At 29.2% G+C, this 19,200-nt stretch overlaps 1 long non-coding RNA gene across 1 annotated transcript; it reads right to left on the bottom strand.

The window, feature by feature from the left end:
- Positions 1-706: 706 nt before the first annotated feature.
- LOC132727315 (uncharacterized) lies at positions 707-4,346 on the bottom strand. Its single transcript, XR_009625334.1, has 2 exons — positions 4,308-4,346; positions 707-1,428 (listed from the first exon to the last, which is right to left on the bottom strand). It is a non-coding gene; the product is annotated as an uncharacterized LOC132727315 (long non-coding RNA).
- Between the last annotated feature and the right edge of the window lie 14,854 nt (positions 4,347-19,200).

Here is a 19,200-nt window from a genome sequence, read left to right as displayed (position 1 = left end):
AAAACGGGTTGGGATTTTTAAAATGTTGGGGAACATCGTCATCAACATCACCATCATTACCATCTTTACCATTATCGTCATCATTCCGACCGATGTTCTCATACAAACATCATCATCAATTTAAGAATCATCATTCATTCACGTCATCATCATCTTTATTTTGTGGCCGTCATAAAGTTATATTCAATTTCACCAGCATACATATTTTCAACATCATCATAATATCATCACATTCCGCTCACTCTGTTCAAAAGGAAAAAAAAATAAATATCGGATTTTAAATACCGGGGTGATTGTTTGATCAGGAGTAGGCGACATTTATTCGTGGCAACTGATCTCGGATATTGAATCTTATTGTCATTTCTCACTTACTGCTGACTAAATATAAGATTTATAGTCAATCACTTGAACTATATAAATTAAACATTATTTGTCATAATCACAACTACCCTCATTATCAGCATCATCATAAACACACAAATATCATCATCATCATCATCATCGAACTAATTTGTATTCAAACAATCATTATAATTGTTAAAGTTGCCGCCCGGTCATCATCATCAACTCACCAACATCATTATCATCTCACTTATATGAAATTAACAAAACAATTACATTACATATTTTTAGCGGTCTACAATTAACGCAATCTCTTTCATATTTAGAATATACAAGCGTCAATTAAGACAATGTTTTTTTTGGGGGGACAGGTATGGGCGAATATCAGGAATCATATATGATGATATAACCAGGCAAAAAATATATACATATAAACTTGATAAACAAAACGAATGGACTAATATGACGAATTCAATAAATGTGCATAATTTGTAACAATAGCACATCCAAACATTTCAATGATCCGATTATGTACTCGCGGCGTTGAATGCGTTCTCGTATTCTTTAGCATATTACCAAATTATCAAATTATTTAAATGAACCTGAATTTATTGTTTTCTTTTTTACTTTCATATATTAATACATTGTGTTTTTAAAGGCACATAGGAAGGAATATTTTTTATCAATAATGGTTTCTGTATATTGAAATATACAACATTCAAAATGTTATGGACATAGAGATAAGTACTGAATATATTGTATAGTTTTAGGGTAACAAAAACAACCAAAAACAACAACAAAGCAAACAACAAAAACACACAGACACCAAACTATCCAATTCATTACATAAATGCTTAATATCATAAATATACTCTTAAAAAAGTATTTATCTGTCCACTTTTTCACTGACCCTCCGTTTTAGCACATTGATCATCTTTTTGATACAGAACGAACTCCAACTATAGTTGAGCTATAACATTTGCTTTTCAACTAATGGGAAATTTTTATTACTTTTATTTTTCCTCCTGGATGTTCCATGCCTACAGCAAAGTGATGATTGTCCAAATACACCCGAATCACTATTGTCTGAAAAAATATTCAGAATCACAAGAAAATAGAATAAGAGCTAAAGAGGAAAAATCATAGTTATTTGCATCACATTCGTATACAGTATAAAACAAAGTGCTTGCAATTAAACAAACTAAATATTGACGGTTTTTGTACCTCTATATCACTGTAGAAATTTAATATAGAAAGCACTGTATATAAAAAAAGAAAATTGATTATTTTGATTGATATGATGGGTAAATAAGTACTATTATTCTTTATTAAACCGACATTCAATGAGCCGTAACACGCACGCAAATATAACTGACGAAATAACGACTTCAATATATTCGGATTCGGCAAACAGTACGACAAACAATAAACCGTGAGGAAAAGACAGTGCTTGGTCAGTATACGTAATTTCTGGTTAAATAACTGATTGGTGGTAGCCCAAGATATTTTCTTTTTCCCGTAATGAGAGCTTAGAATAATCTCATTCATGTAAATCTACGTGCTTGTAGCAAACTACATACATTACATTTGAATAAAATAGATCAATACATTGTGTTTCTAGCTATAGAGATTTTAACAAAATATCCATATTTTATAAAATGTCTTATTAGTTCTGATGGTCAAAGCACAACGTGCACGTCCGTTATCGAGTAGTTGAAGACGTTCAATTTAAACCACCATTCACCGCTGTAGGTTTGACTTATGCCAGATACTTTGGATTATTGATTGTGAAAAATGTACACAGCAAGTTTCTAACACGTCGTTGTTTCTTATGTGCCCGCTCTTGTACTAATTTACGAAGGGGCACCTGAGGTTTTCCTTTACCAGTAAAGCTGGTTAAGTTCGCCATATGAATGTATGTACGACGAGAAATCGACAGAAATTATCAAATACAGAAAATATAACCCTGTAAAGATTTTGTTTGGAAAGTGAAGTGAATCGGAATTGTTATATAATGTTATTGTTTTGTAAAAATATTCTTAAAATCACCTTGCAAATGTATTTGATTTCCATTTCTTCTTGTCTAAATTTCTCAGATTTATTTTTGCTTTTATTTTAACAACCACAATTTTCCTTATTTATACTGATCGAATAATAATAATACTTTTATTTTAAATCATAAAAATTTTAACATCATATCCATATACGTATTTAAAAAAAGAATGATAATCAAGAATAGATAAATACCAAAACATAATTTACTACGAATTTTTTGTTTAAATGTTTTATTTAGTTGTACACTTTTAAACATGTATCCACTTATTTTAAATATATAGTTTAAAAACAAAAACAATCGCATCACTACTATTAAAAGGTTATCAAACATAACGTGATAAGCATGTTCCTGAATATATAAAAATTGAATCAACATCACATTATTTTAATCATGTAAAACTTGAAAAACAATCTTTTTTTTGTAATTTAAGAACCTGAGTACGTCCCATATTTATGTACAATCTCATACAAGCATTGTATTTCATTATTCTGCAAATTCATATAATAACTATAAGTAATGATGTGGAAAAATCATTCGAGTAAATTATATAAAAGTCCTTGATCGATCTTTAAATTCATTTTGCAACAGGAACACACTCAGAGGCACTTATAACCCGACACCTACATTTTTCTGTATTGACATGTCATTTGTGGACAGATTTTGTTCAAATTTGTACCATACAAACTTGACATATCATACTTGTAACGTAGAATTTTAATAACAATTCATTGACAAGAAAATAGAGAAAATGACAAAACAAATATGCAACTGCAAAATGAAAAATCACCATTTGGCTGTAAGTATCATAACAAAATGAAAAGTCTCTAAATTCCACAATACTGAAAGTATAACTGGCTCACATGGCTATAACAACGTGCAGGCACCTGATTCATGAAAATGACGCAGTTTCTCATGAAGGTTTGGGAAATATTTCTCCATTCCTAAAACAGGGCTTGCTCAAGTTCCTGCAACTCCTGCCTCCCAAGTCTACACATCTTAAAATCACATTTGTAAACTGAATTGAACAGGCGTGTAAGAAAGCGACAATAAGCCAGAAACTCGAGCAAGCCCTTGTTCAGGAATGGAGAACTATTAGACAGAGATGTTAACGTTGTCAGTAGTCAGTAAGGTAACATAAAAGTAATAGAACTGGTTAACATACAGATTTAGTAGGAATCAGAGACTTTTAATTTTGTCGATATATAAGTGCCTCTGAGTATATACATGTGTTATGTATCAAGATGTTGATTGTTTTGATTATAAAGTTCTCTTTCATCAACATGTATAATTTGGTTTTCAAAGGAACGAAGATAACGGTATGTTGTATTTAAGTAGTTCTATCATGAAGAAAAAAATAGGCAAAGCAATATATTATATCGAATGATCGAAAAAGGTTTGTTTATAACTTCTTGATGAATCCTTTGTTACATCACTGTCTTTAACATGTTAACGTTAAGTATATCGTTTTTAATGAAACAGTGATGATAAAACACATAAAACACAAACATATCTACAAAAAGAACGACCGATAGTATTCACCAGAACGACTAGTTATATTGTCCTTCATAAAACATTGAATATACATCATTTGTTACTGTGTCTTTACAATATAATTGATTCTTTGTAGTACGATTGTTTTAACTTACCAAATAAAAAGCCTAAACACTCGCCGTTTGTCTTTTATTGCCATTTTTATGCACTTACATTTTACTGCATGCTTTCACAGTTTGTATATTTAAATTGTATAAGAAAAAAATATATTTAAGTACTAAATTATGAAAATGGTGATAACCATGCTGACAAGTATTTGGTTATACTAACACATTATTTTTTGATCATTATTGTTATTACCTGAAGTTCAATATAACATTAAGCTGTAGCATTGGTTTTATTTTTTAAAGGTTCTTACCTCTCCACCATTGTATGTAAAGCTGACAGACCATCTGAAAGATATGAAATGAATTACAAAAATTATATATATGAAAAGCTTGTGTAGTGTGTTAGAATTTTTTTCCTAAGTTTAATACCTGATCTGTTCCTTTTCTTATGGGGTTTAAAAAAACTTGTTTCCTTCAATTAAAATCAATTAAAATCAATGACACACAAAGTCTCAGGATTTTCTTTATTAGTATATAGTTGTGTTATTTTCACCAGTCTTTACCTTAAAGTACTCTCATATGAAACATGCAGATTTATCTGAACTATTATTGTATGGCACAATTATTTCAGTGAAATAAGAAACACAAACATATTGAATCACATACATGTACAGGAATGCAGATGTTGGAACAATAATGAAATTTATGTAACAATTATATTAAAATGACGTTTTAGATTTTTTACTGCCATACCATCACTAAATGTGTCTCAGTCGTTCAATCCGACCCTAGAGTCATTCAAGTTTTATTAGGCAAATAAAAAATGCAGTAAAAGCCGTGCATTAATGTTTGTAAATGTGATTCTAAATAGTAAAACCATGGGTATGTTCCAAAGATATCCGCATATTTACAATGAACGAAGAAACTGTGTCTGGTATCTAATAGACCCCAACATTTTTAAGACTTTAATTTTAAGCATCAGTGTCTGTTATAATTAATAACTTTTTAGGACTACACATCTGTACAGATATTGACTTTATATCATACCCGCTAAGTTCAATATGTAACTCACAATTAAATGTATTTAGCCTTTAGCTTATACCAGGTAGTCATAAATGATTCGGGCAACATCCGAATAATAGTGTTAGATATATGTAAGTAGTTATGATTAATAATTTAAATGCGAAATTCATTGTTTTGGGTCTTTTATATTGATCACAACGAACAAGCTATTTATTAATTTCACTATATATTGTATAAATTCATTAAAATGTCATCGTGTGTGTATATCATCTATTCATTTCAGATGAAAATAACACTGAAACTGTATCAAATACAGTTACTATTGTTTACATATAATGCATTCGTCATCAACAGATTAGATAAAAACAATGTTTAATAAAACTACACGAATTATAATTGCTTAAATCATAGATTACAAATATAGAACAACACATGTTCAAATATTCAATGGCATGTGTAAAATTATCATTATCATTAGCTTGAAATACTTTTCTAAACAATAAAACTTACATAATGCTTAGAGTATTTTTAGAAGTATTGATTTATAAGTATTTTTCGTTTCAAAAACACAAAGTTTTTTGTTTTTTTTTTAAATTTGAGTAGACAATCAACGGCACAAAATATTTTGAAAGTATGATATTTAATTCATGGCACTAAAACACATGTGAAATACAAGATACAAAACACGGGACAAGATATGCAAACACAGCACAGAAAACAACAGACATGTGTACCATTTTAACATAATTAGCATTGGGCATCAATATAATCTCAGGCTTTCCATTAAATTAATTAATCGTGTTTTGTTTCGGTATTCGATATTCGAACAATATCAATTTATTATAGGAAGATATTATGTCTTATATATTGATTTTAAAAATGAAAATCTTCATTATTTTTTAAGAAACCATCAATTGTTACAAGGAATTAGAACGAACACTGCTCGCTAAAGTACATTGATATTAAGTTCTGAAATATTAAATGTCTTTATATGTATTTCAACCAACTGAAGTATTGAACACAATATATACCAACAGGTTCTGATAACCAGGGAGTTATTAATTTCTCACCAGTTTTGCTCTTTAAATATTCTTATGCAGTGATAGCTTTAATGTGCAAACGAATTTTGACAAATAATATTACTTAAAACTTTTCTAAGATGCATATAAAGTGTCATTGATGTAAACTAAAACATTATGTTATATATATATATATTTATATATATATATATATATATATATATATATATATATATATATATATATATATATATATATATATATATATACATATATATATATTGTATAGAATGAAGTAAAAATGTAATGAAATGTCTTCAATTTACAACAGTGGATGATAATTGTTGCTTACCCATGTATGTTTATATTTGTCGCTTGATTTTATTTTTGAATTCATGCTTACAAGATTGACGCTGCATAAAATAATTAAAAATGTTTACGTGTTCAAATTGAAAAGGTTGTACAACTTTTAAACATATAATTTCAGTTTACATGTAATTTATAAGACTTCAATTATTAAAATATAATAGTTACCGGATGAAAATGAAAAAAAAAAAAAAAAAAAAAAAAAATAAAAAAGGTTTAAATTAATATGGACAAAAGTCATATATAAAACAAACAATAAATGTAGCGTAAAATCATAAACACATTCTTAAGGGAAAACATAGTTGTTGCCAAAAACTTGAAGTTAAACATTTTTGAGCAACATAAAATATAATTAAGCAAAGATCTACCCACTTAGAATATAATGTATCTATGTAAGTAACTTGCACACTGGCCACCATAACAAAAATGCCTTATCTTGTTTTATTGTATTTTTATAAATCTATTGATCAGCGGGCATCAAAATAAATCAATAAGTTTTTATCAAGGGCAATGATAAACTAATGCTAATTAAACAGATTCAATTGATATAAATTTGATAAACATTATTGGCTCTGTAAAGGGAATTTTTCATCATCTGAAGATTTATACACTATTGCCTTTTAAGAAGAGATGCCTTTTTTGATTCGGTATTGAAGAATGTAAAACATTGAATAGTATGTGACTAGTGCATGGTCACTGATAAAATTAGTTTCAAGATTTATTTTTTCTGTACATTTAAGTAGTGCACGTGTTTAATATAATTGTCAAATACGTTATACAATTCAGTTGGGTTCATTTTTTTTTTTTGAATAAAAATATTAGTTGTCTGTTATTATAGCATATGCATATGCTGTGCATTGCAAATATGACTGCAATTTATTGTAGGTAGTACTGTTCTGCAAACACGACTGTTATTTTATTATATGAATGTAGTTTTTTTTTCAAATATGATTGTTGTTTATTGCAGATATAATTGTTGTTATAGGATAGTTGCCTTTTTCATATATAACTGTTGTTTTTGCAGATATGGCAGTGTTTTATATTACATATATTACTGTTGTTCATTGCCAATATGACTGTTGTAAACTCCATCAGATGGTTACTGATTTTTAAGACAAGAAGATGTAATTTTATGCAATGACAATTATTGATAAAAATGAATGGTATGTATGTTTATTTTGCGTTTAAAGTATATATGTAATCACTGCGATGACCATCCATTAGTAACTCCTTAGCATGTCAAAGTAGTTACCAATGTATGATATTAAGTCTGTCAGCATTTAATTAGATAATAAAATGGTGAAACCATGCGCACGCAGTCTCTAAAATCAATTAAATATGTATTCAAATTTATTGTCTTTTGTAACGACAATGGCCATGCTTCTTGATTTAATATTAAAGCTTCACTAAAAAAAAACTATTCCCCTTCTCGTTAATCCGATTAGGATTCTGAATTTTGCGTTGAAATGTTACATACATTAAAAAATTGGCACTTAAGTTGACAGTTTCAGACAGCTAGAAGTTAATTCAATATAGATTCCATTTCTACCTTTCTAACCTTTGATTTTTCTCCTATTTTGTCGAAAACTCTCTTAAATTAGTAATTAGTAAAATAAAGGATGCAGCATTAGACAAGGTGAATAGCACGTATATGTTAATTGCCAAACATATATACAGATATGCAGTAATAACCCTTACTACGTTAGCTACCAAGAATTAGTATTGTGCTTATGCTGCAAAAATCAGCCAATAATCGAACTAAACTGTAAATATTACTTAAATCTTTTATTTTATTACTTTACTTAAAATCTTATTCTCATCTTTAATGTTAATCAAACTACTATATTTTTTTTTACTTTAACATATAATCGGCACTAAAAAATAATCATTTTTCTCTCTTTTTTTTGCTTTTTTTGTTAATTATGAAGCAGATAGTAATTAATTATGAAACAAATAGTAATTTAAACAAATCATAACGGAACTTTATCATTATTTTTAAATAACTCTTTTATATATAAAACATACGTCTTGCAAAACCGCTGGGGATTATTTCAGCAAACCAAAAAAACCGGTGATCTTACGTTAATTAATGTTATTGGTATAACTTCATTTAATGAACAACAATATATTATATAATTGTAATATGCATAAACAGCAAAGTAAGGCCAGATTAGAGATGCGTTTAATTTTCGTATCCGTATTTGGGACAAAATGTTAATTAAAGTTCAGTTCATTACCTGCTAAAGACTTGTACTGAAAAAACGCGAATGATTGTTATGTGTAACTTGGATACATCACTATCTTATTTATATTGTAACAGTTATTTTAATTTAAGTGAATCAATGTCTACTTCCTTATTTTATATACGCTGGAGTAGTTTATACAAAGTATGTTGAATGAACATAAACAAAAGCCATGTTAACATGGTCATCCCCCGCCGAATGTGTTTGCTCATTGGAATAATGTATATGTAATAGAGCATAATAATTCAGCTATTGTTCAATGTTATATTTTAATCCATCGAAATAATTTGATCCAAACAAAGTATAAAGTCTCAGACGTTTATTCCAAGTTTTAATGCTTCAACATAGTCCTCCTTATGTATACCAATTCTGGAGAATGCGGTCGGAGTGTGATTATCATTTTTGTTAATGAAATAAAAAATATTTATTATAACATTATGCACTCGTGTACATTATTTAAAGAAAAACTTACAAGACAAAGAAGACAAACATGATGACGAAGAGAGAGTGAACATCACTTGTTACCAATTTATTCAATTTATTCTTTCTTATTATTCTAAAAATCTTCTCAGTTACCCTAAATGTTATAGATCTCTAAGACAGACAGGGATTTCATAAACAAACGTAGTATGCAAACACATTTTCAACAAACATAATTATAGAAAAAGTTCAATTTATTGAAATAAACTTTATTTAAGATTTAGTCACTGGTTAAATGTTATAATATTATGGCGTCAAGAATATGACGATCGCTAAAGATGTAGACTTTAATGATTATAATGTTAGTTATTATTATCAGAATTACAAATTAATATAAGTTATATCGGTCATCATACTTTATCAATTATTTATTTAAATATAAAATAAAAAATCTTATTCCAGATGTGATCAATTAAATTCCAAATACATTATAACATTAACTGCTGACAATAACTAGTAAAAGAATAAGAAAATAACATTTATCATTATTTGGTGTTCGGTTAGCCGGGCCAGCTGCTCACATCTAAATTAACAGTACGTTAAAATAGCTTAACGACTATTACTAAACAACTTGCTAAAACCAATTTTACATGAGTGTTTGTTCTTTGCAAAATGACAATAAAAACATTAGAATAATATATATTGTATCTAAAGCCATGTTAAAAGGAGCAGTCAATTTCACTATTAACAAAACTATTCTTCTTGAGATATTGGTTAAAGATAGAAAATGAAATGTTAAGCCCAAACCCTTATACGTTTACCATTATTCTCTACAGTCTAGTGCATTATAACACGGTAAATGCATGACAAAAACAATAATGTTATCACCCATATAAAATATGACGCCAGGTATGACAATAATGAAATGACGTCAAGAAAATTAAAACAACATTCATTAAACGTAGTTCAACATATTTTATCATCTTTGTTCTCTCATTAACATGTTAGAATGAAAATATATATTCATTTGATGAGCGGTTAAGTAAAATAATGTATGATTTATAGTTTAAGTGTTGCTTTTTTAATGAGGCCTAAAGGGCTTTGAAATTATATTTCTGCGCATTTGAGCTTGATCAAAAAATAGATATCTATATCTTTAATTTTGCAAGTGACAAATTCACAAAACTTTAAATAGGAAAAAAAACAAGTACCTCTGAGATTCCGTCAACGGAAATACCAAGTGAAAAGTGGGAATACCTAAAAAAGGATGAATGTGTTTGTGTTTAGGCTTATAACTTTTGACAAACGTATAGCTGGAAACAGATAACTTTATACTCCCTGGTGAACATACTAAAATTTCTGCATTTATTGTTTCCTAATAAAAAAATAAGAACAGCAAATTCCGTCTTAATTTCTTAGAGCATATTCTAATGAAAAATGCGGAAATTTGTCAGAAACAAATATATATTATTATATATTAAGAATGATTCCAAAAGTCCTAAATAAATATTATGATATTACTTGCGCGGCGAAGAGTAATGCAACGTGTTTAAAGAATACCATCAACAGACAAAAAACGTTTTATCAGCCTCTTAAACTTAAAATATCCTGTTCTATTTATTTTATGTATCATTGTGTTTCATACCTGAACAAAATATAATAGTTTTTGGTAATGGTTTAAATAAATTTCAAAACTTTAAACCACGTCATGTAATAAAAGATATCTCAAGTGCACAAAGCTATAAAGAGGCATTGGTAAATTTTGTTTCCATACTATATCCTTTTTATATATTTGGCATAAGTTTCATTTATATGTCTGTCTTATAATAGTTCAATATTTCTTTCACGTTTTTACTTCAGGTAGAACGCGACACTTTGCAAAGTTTCGAGTAGCGTCTTAAAAATTGGCATGGAAAAATGACCATAATTCTGATTGGATTTTGTTGAGTTTATTTCAATAGTTTCAGCCAATTTTTGTACACATGACGTCAAAGTTGACCATCAAAGCCCGTTTTTGAACATGACGTCGTTGCGTATCCTTGGCAACTGTTACGGGTATTTCAACGACATTGCCGGACAAAATATCTTAAATCCTACAGCATTCGACGGAAATTATTTTTTCCTTTAAGCAAATATAAAATTTATTGTTTTACGCCGAAAATTGTTTGAGTAATGGAAAGACAATTGTCAATTTTGTGTAAAATTTGACGTTCAATTTTCGGCATTAAAGCGGCTTATTAAAAATTTCCGAAAATTAATTTTTGATTTTTTTCTTTAAACGTCCTTTAAAATGTATACTTAGTCAAAATAACTAAAAAAATAGGGGGTCACCGACTCAAATTGTTCGGTACACGTGATTTTATTACCCCCACCCCTTGAGTAATTTTGTAACGAAATTCGACGTATGCCGATACGTTTGAGACTTCAAAGTGCGGCAATAATGTTCAGCTTATCAGGAGAATTGTTGAAGAATTTTACTAATACATATAAAACAACAGCAACAATGTTCCATTGCAAATTCTTAAAATTGTACGAAAAACAAACGACTTTTTTTCTTGTATTAAAGCATGATTAATAACTTCATAAGGAATTGTAAACAGACGCATGTAAAGAAAACGACGTCAGGCGTTCAACGGCAACGCGTACGCTGCGCAAACAAAAATAAATACAGCAGAGAGTAATCATTGCGGTGTTCCTTTTTGATATTTATTACAATAAGATTAATAAACTTGAATAGAGAAATATGCCATAAGGAACAAAAAGCAACAATATATTTTTATGTAAATTTAGAAATTTACGGAAATTCAATCATAAATAAATACGTAGTCTACAAGAAATTCTGCAAATCTATACATTTTGTATTACCCACGCTATGAGTGATATACTGTGAGTGATATGTATTTAATTTCACTTATTAAAAACCATAAATTGAATTTCACTTGTTATTAAAAAATATTGCAACAATTTGACAGAATTGGCGAAACATTGACAAATTAAAATATACGGTTCATAAATGAAACTTAGTCAATTATATTAGCGTGAAGCAAACAGTCATGCTTGAAACGTTAGCTCAGTGGGTGTTGGATTACAGATGTAGCACGTTCGATTCTACAAGTAAATAAACATCTGTAATACATATTATCTCGTTTTGCTTATCATTTTAGATTATCATAATGTTAAAATAATGATTAATTGAGGATTCACCATAAACGCCGTATTAAACACATAACTATTAAATCGGCCTTTGCAAATATTCATTATTCACTGTATAGCCAAATTTATGGTAGAATTTACTTTGAACAGGAAAATTCAGAAACAGTACTTTAAACATGACATATAATGAAACGCTGTAAATACACGTCTGCGGATTTTAGCGAACCGGCGGCCCTGAGCTATATACTGCACAAAGGAGTGTTGCGTTGTAAATCTTTATACAAAATAAAGATATTTCAATATATATTGTCATTTTTTTGTCTGTACATGCTACGGACACTGTAGAGGATCTGCCGATGTTTCACTAACTATTTAATCAGTATGCAACTGACATGTTAATAAAACCGAGAAATATTACATTATACTCAAAGTTTTATTATTTAATGTTATTCTGACAAATGGCAGATCAGACTATTATTTCTTTTCCTCTTGTAGAAAGTGGGTTTATTCTGAAGTACATCTTTATTCTCTGTTTTATATACAAAATCTGTATTTACAAGAATAAAAATAAATATATTTTGGTTATATCTGACCGTGTAATTAAATAAATACGCATTTTAGTAAATACGGACTTCATTCAAAGTTCCCGCATATTACGAGTGTACGGATAACAATTTATTAGTCATATACGTATTGCATGATATACGGTCCCGTACATCAAATTTCACTTATTTTTACCTATCTATCTATGATATACGAAATTCCGTACCCTTTAATGTATTCATACATTTTCCGCAGTGCTCATAAAAGCGTAAAATGCCGTAAAAAGCGAGATTTTGACACAGGGCGATCGTTTTAATATCATCAAAAAAAACAAACGCCCCGTGATAGCGCAACTTTTATCCAAAGGGGTGGGGGAAATAAAATCGCGTGTACCGAAAAAATTAAGTCGGTGACCCCCTAATTTTTTTAATTATTTTGACTAAGTATACATTTTAAAGGACGTTTAAAGAAAAAAAATCAAACATTTATTTCAGGAATTTTTTGATATGCCGTTTTAAGCCTAAAAATGCGACTAAACTGAACGTCAAATCTTACACAAAATTGACAATTGTCTTTTTATTACTCAAACAATTTTCGGTGTAAAACGATAAATTTTATATCAGCTTAAAGGAAAAAGTAATGCTCTAGAATGCTTTAAAATTTAAGATATTTTGTCCGCGAATGGCGTTGAAATACTCGTAAAAGTTGCCAAGGATACGCAACGACGTCATGTTCAAAAACGGGCTTTGATGGTCAATTTTGACGTCATGTGTACAACAATTGGCTGAAACTATTGAAATAAAATCAATGAATTACAATCAGAAAAATAGTAAATATTTTGCATGCCAATTTTCAAGACGCTACTCGAAAGTTGGCAAAGCGTCGCATTCTACCTTAAGGAAAGCATTTATACACAAAAATAAATCTTTATTTTATGTGCTCCGGCACTTTATTTCTAGATTTAACATTACACACACTGTAGTTTGAATAAGCAGATTAGTTGATATTCCTTTCCAAAGAAACATTTCTGCTCTTGCTTTATAAATATGAACTGATTCCTAGTTCCTTTACTTAAGAATTTTAATTCTAAGATAAGAATTTATATATTGATACACGTATGACAAAATTGTATGCTATATGCCGTTATTTATATTGTAAAGACATCAAAATGGAGTATATCTGATGATGTTTTAGATGTTTTAGAACCGAGCCTGCAACATTTTCAATTTTGTTGTGTTGGGCTTTCTTTAGGGATTCTGTTTTTTTCTGTATTTTAGTCAAGTTTTATACATAATAATGAACAAAATACAATACTAAATGCAACCTTATCCATGTGTTTTATGTTGCGCATTCGATCAAAAAGTTGATAAACCAAAAACAAACAATTTTATGAATCGTAATATTAGTAAAAGAAATAAAATATAGTATATGATTAATATTGTTACACTAGATACGTCTTTTGCATCGACAAACTATTACCCTAAGCTTGAATTGTTATCAGTGTTACATTTTGTTGCTTAAAATGTACAAAGCAGACACAAGTGTTTTAAGCAGGAAGGTGAAACACCCTGGTTATGCATCTTAAAATGCTGAAATGATAATTACAAATTGTGTAAATTGATTGAAGATCAGTTTGTACTATTTAAACATGCCTGTAAAGAGTAAAATTAAAAATAATAAGTGAAGCGTTTCTAAAGAAAAATTATTCCTCAAGTTTCACAATTTCTTTTAAGATTGGAGCATTATGCAGTCAGCATAAATACACTCATTTCAACATACTATTACGTTATTGCTTTAACAATTTACCTGATATAAGCGTGTTTCGACGGCGTTTTGCCCCCCCCCCTCCCCTTCTTTTTGAGGCCTCAAACAGTGAAGCAATGCCCTATTTAGGAGGCCCAAAAACACTGTTTTTCGTTTGAGATATGTTGTTAAAAAATGACCACTTTTTCGGCGCGCCCCCATCAAAATGATAAATCAGGGGTTTGGCAGAAGAGGGATGTGCCCCCTTCTGTTTGGGGGCCCACCATCAAAATGATACATCAGTGGGTTGCAAGAAGGGGGATGTGCCCCCTTCTATTTGGAGTGTTTTAAGGGGGTGGTAGTCCCCCTCATCGCCAAGAAAATTTTGGACACGTGACAGGCTGAAAATGGCCTCAGGTCAATCTTAAGGTGATGAAAACCTTTTACTCTATCTCATTGCATTGAGAAGTTGCAGCACTTTGAAATCAGTTTAGATGGAAAAAAAACCAATGCAAAATAGTATTTTTCGCAATTTTGAGACGTCCCCCCGTCGCCATGGTAACAGGAAATTAAAAAGTGACCATGTTGTTACAGAGGTATGGTTCAGTCAACATATGTGCCAAGTTTCGTCAGTATTAAAGCATTTTATAGCAAATGGAACTTGTAACAGGAAGCATTTCAATAAAAACGGCCATTTTTCACAATATGCTCATGGGGTAAAATGTCAACTAGACCATCACTGTTTGGTATTTCGAATTTTTCAAAACAATTTCATATTTAGTATTATTGCTTACTAAACCTAACCCTAAATGTCAAGCTTAGGGTGAGCGAAACTCATACAAACATAATATTTATTAAAACAATAAAAAACAAGTTAAGTAACTTTGTTCTTATATTTTATTCATGACGGATACATAAAGAAAATTCCCGTCTACAAAAGCCGATAACGGTACATGGTAATGTAAGTATTCAATACCGTTGGTTGGCAGATTTCGACAAAGACATTGGAAAAAGCTTAATTTTCTGCGGTTTTTAAATCTGCGGTGTCGATATGAACCGCGGAAAAAGCAGAAATAAAGTTCCCGCAGAAAAAGTACTTATACGGTATTGTTGATTTACTATTTATATTTAATTCCATTTAATTTTAATTGATAGTCAAGATTTACATGTAATTCTAAACCGGTGTAACGTAATTGCAAATTATATAAATGACACCACTTATTTATGTAAGTGGTTTGTTTCCAAGTACCTAAACGTATATTAGATCATTTAAATGTATTGTACGCGAGTAAATAACAAAACAAGTTAAATGATAACAATAAAACATGAAGCAGTATACTTGACTGGTAATGTTTGATCAAAAGAAGTAATAAAAGACAGTTTGCAAATCCAGTAAATCATATATACTTAATACGATTTATCACATAAAGTTTATGTTTACATTCATATGAAGTGCGGAACATTTCGAGAGGATCCAAAATATTCTTCAAGCATAAACAGTGATTATTGTTGATAATTTAAGGAATGATGATAACAACAGTATATATTGTTATTTGAAAAGAAACACGACTGACAACATATAACATCATCACATTTGAGGTTCCTGATAAGTGTAATGATTGTAAAAACGATAAAGGTATAAGTGAAAGTAATGAAATCATTTTCTCCGTAGTTGATTTTGTTATATTTCCATAAACATTTAAGGGTGATTTAAATTACTTATACGATCTACGTGAACAAAAATATAAAATAACAATTTCCGTTTCTCTTTAAATATAGAACCTCCTTTACATTAATTTAATAATAACAAAACATTGATTGACTGTTACACGAGTTTTAAAATGTGATTTTTATTTACAATATATTATAAAGTGATTTAAGTTTGTTTCTAGAAATAGTTAACTTATATTATTTTAGGTTATAAGGCTTTTATCTCGTTTAACTAGTTATCTTTAGGAATTACGTAATCGCCTCAAAGAATAATACTAAAATGTGCTATTGTTGCAACATTTAACCGTCATTTGTTTAAATTTCTTTCATCTAAGAAAAAGTAAATTTTTATATTGTATTTTTTATATTTTTCTTAAATTGTCATTGTAGTATCTAGTGATATTAACTTACTCTTTGATGGCGTCCTTTGCTTAAAATTGTTATTGAAGATAAATGTATCTGTATTTTCAGCATTTATTTTCAGCTTTGACATATTGCAAGGATCTGGCATAAACGCTTTTAAATGATACAAAACAAGATATTTATTTCGTCATCGAAAGCATTGATGCTACGGACTACTATTTTCAGTGCAGTGACTGCATCTCACATTTATTTTTTGCAATACTATACCTTCATTGAATTATTTTTTCCCTCCAAATAGATGACAAGCATCATATTGAGTGTTTACATTATCCTTACATTGTCATTATATTATCTTCTGACAATTCGTTACTTTTTTTAAAACAACAGAACCGTAAAGATTTGGTAAAAGTCGGTTTTTCAAAATAAATGTATCAGTAGTTCAAACACAAACTAAAATATGTATTATGAGCCTGTATATTTTGAAAGCTTTAAAATAATACAACAAATGTTAATTGTGTCATTGAATACATCGAAAGTACGTTTTCTTTATGACAGAAATACTAAGACAGTGCGGTGTCGCATTTAGATTTCTTTTTCGGATCACTATAAAGATTGTACTAATGCTGGTCAGCCTAAATGACGGCACATAATTTTATTTAATATTGTTCTCGAGATATAAGATGCTCAAATAGATAACATGATAAAACCAGTGACATTGGGTATAAATGAAATCATTCTTTGCTTTGAATATGTCCATAGTATGAACAACATGTTCTTTCATTAAGAGCCTGATGTAAATAAACATTTATTATGCGGATGATATATAAATATACAAACTTTCACATTCGTTCATTGATTCAATGTTGTTATAGTATGCCATTTCCATGATATTGTACTGAACATACGTAAATTAAAGTAATTTTGCATTTCTTTTCTTGACATATTGTTCTCAAATTTGCCTCTTGTTAAATCCGTTGAATATTATTAAGCGAGCACAACACAGTTAAAACGTATGAATTGATTATTCCTCAGTCATAAATTAAATCGAAATGTTCCTTTCAAAACATAATACGTATATATGATTCACTCTGAAAATCACATCTTTAATTACGAAGTTATTTATAAAAATGAGAGCCATAGTATATATTACCAGTTGTACAACAAATACCAATGCCTTCAGATTCCTTCTTTTTTTCATTAAAATTTTGAAAATTCATTTGATGTAAAAAATTCTGGAAACAAAGTGATCCCTAGGAAGCATTAATCACAACAAAATAACATAAGAATTGCAGACTCGGTTTGATTGAGTCTGTACATGAGGGATAATGAAAACATTAAGACAGTAAGACATTGTGAAGTGATCAAATAATTTATTTAAAAGCTGCTTACAATTCATGTAAATGTGTTAATAACGCAGGAGAACTATTGTGATTAATGTTGCAAAAATACTCAAAAATTCTACAAAAATAATTTAGTACTTCAATCTTTAATGTTTAAATATATCGTAACATCTTATGCTCATATGGATGCATGCAGCATTAAAGTTAATCACGAGCATAATGCTATTTTAAACTTTAAATTGCTAATATATCGTTTGTATGAGTCCCCCATTAAGACATAATTAGTACAAACACATCTTTACAGTATAATATCTTTATTTTCAGTAAGTATCTTCTTCATTAAACACACGTCATAGACACATAAGATTGTGGGACATTATTGTCAGCATAGCAAAATGCGCCGATGATGTATAAAATGATAGATTTTTATTGTTATAATACTCTTAATGAGCAACAACATTTTATATAACTGAGATTAGTCAACATAGTGAAAGTAAGCCAGATGACTGGATACGTTTAATTGAAAAAAAATGTTCTATTTATTTACATGTCTTTTTTCCATATTTTGTTTTGTGTTTGCGTTTATCGGCACATTGACACATGACTGGCACCGAACACGATGATTGCTTACATTAGATTATTAAACTTGAAAAGGGGTTATTACAATGTCTTAAGATGGACACATTAAACATCAGGATACACGTTTATTTATTTAAGTAATTGATCACTACTTTGGAAGGAATTTGGTCAAAAGGTTTTGAAAGTTAGTTAAACCCGTTAATATCTTTAACGAACCTGTGCAATTCATTGCATTCAAAAATAAAAAAAAATGTTTGAAAATAATTTATTACAACCGTTATAAAGAGGAACATTATCGCCTATTAAGATATGAAAATGTGTATATTTTGTGTGTTTTATTCGATATCTAAGAAAAAACTCGTGATAAGGTTTAACATTGTGTGGATACAACATCATGTAGGTGTTAATCAGACCTGTCATTTATGTCTTCTACAACCCAATCAAGTATATAATTAGAACTGGATAATAAATCCTACATTTTGGTATTTAGAAAATTAGATCTGCATTTAACACTTTCGTCAAACCTTATTGCATAATGATTCTGGTAATGTCAATAGCATTAAAAAAGCATCGAATCAAAAACATAATCGACCATATTTGTTTTCTTATGATTATTCATTAAATGAGATGAAAACCGGATCTATGACGGCTTACATACTTATGACACTTGCACAATGACATTTTTTTAACAATTTGTACATA

Source organism: Ruditapes philippinarum, unplaced genomic scaffold (genome assembly GCF_026571515.1).
Source record: "Ruditapes philippinarum isolate M1 unplaced genomic scaffold, ASM2657151v2 ctg3248_1_1_1_1, whole genome shotgun sequence".
In the NCBI taxonomy this organism is placed as follows: domain Eukaryota; kingdom Metazoa; phylum Mollusca; class Bivalvia; order Venerida; family Veneridae; genus Ruditapes; species Ruditapes philippinarum.
Note: the sequence above shows the minus strand (reverse complement) of the source record. Positions and strands in the feature narration are given on the sequence as shown.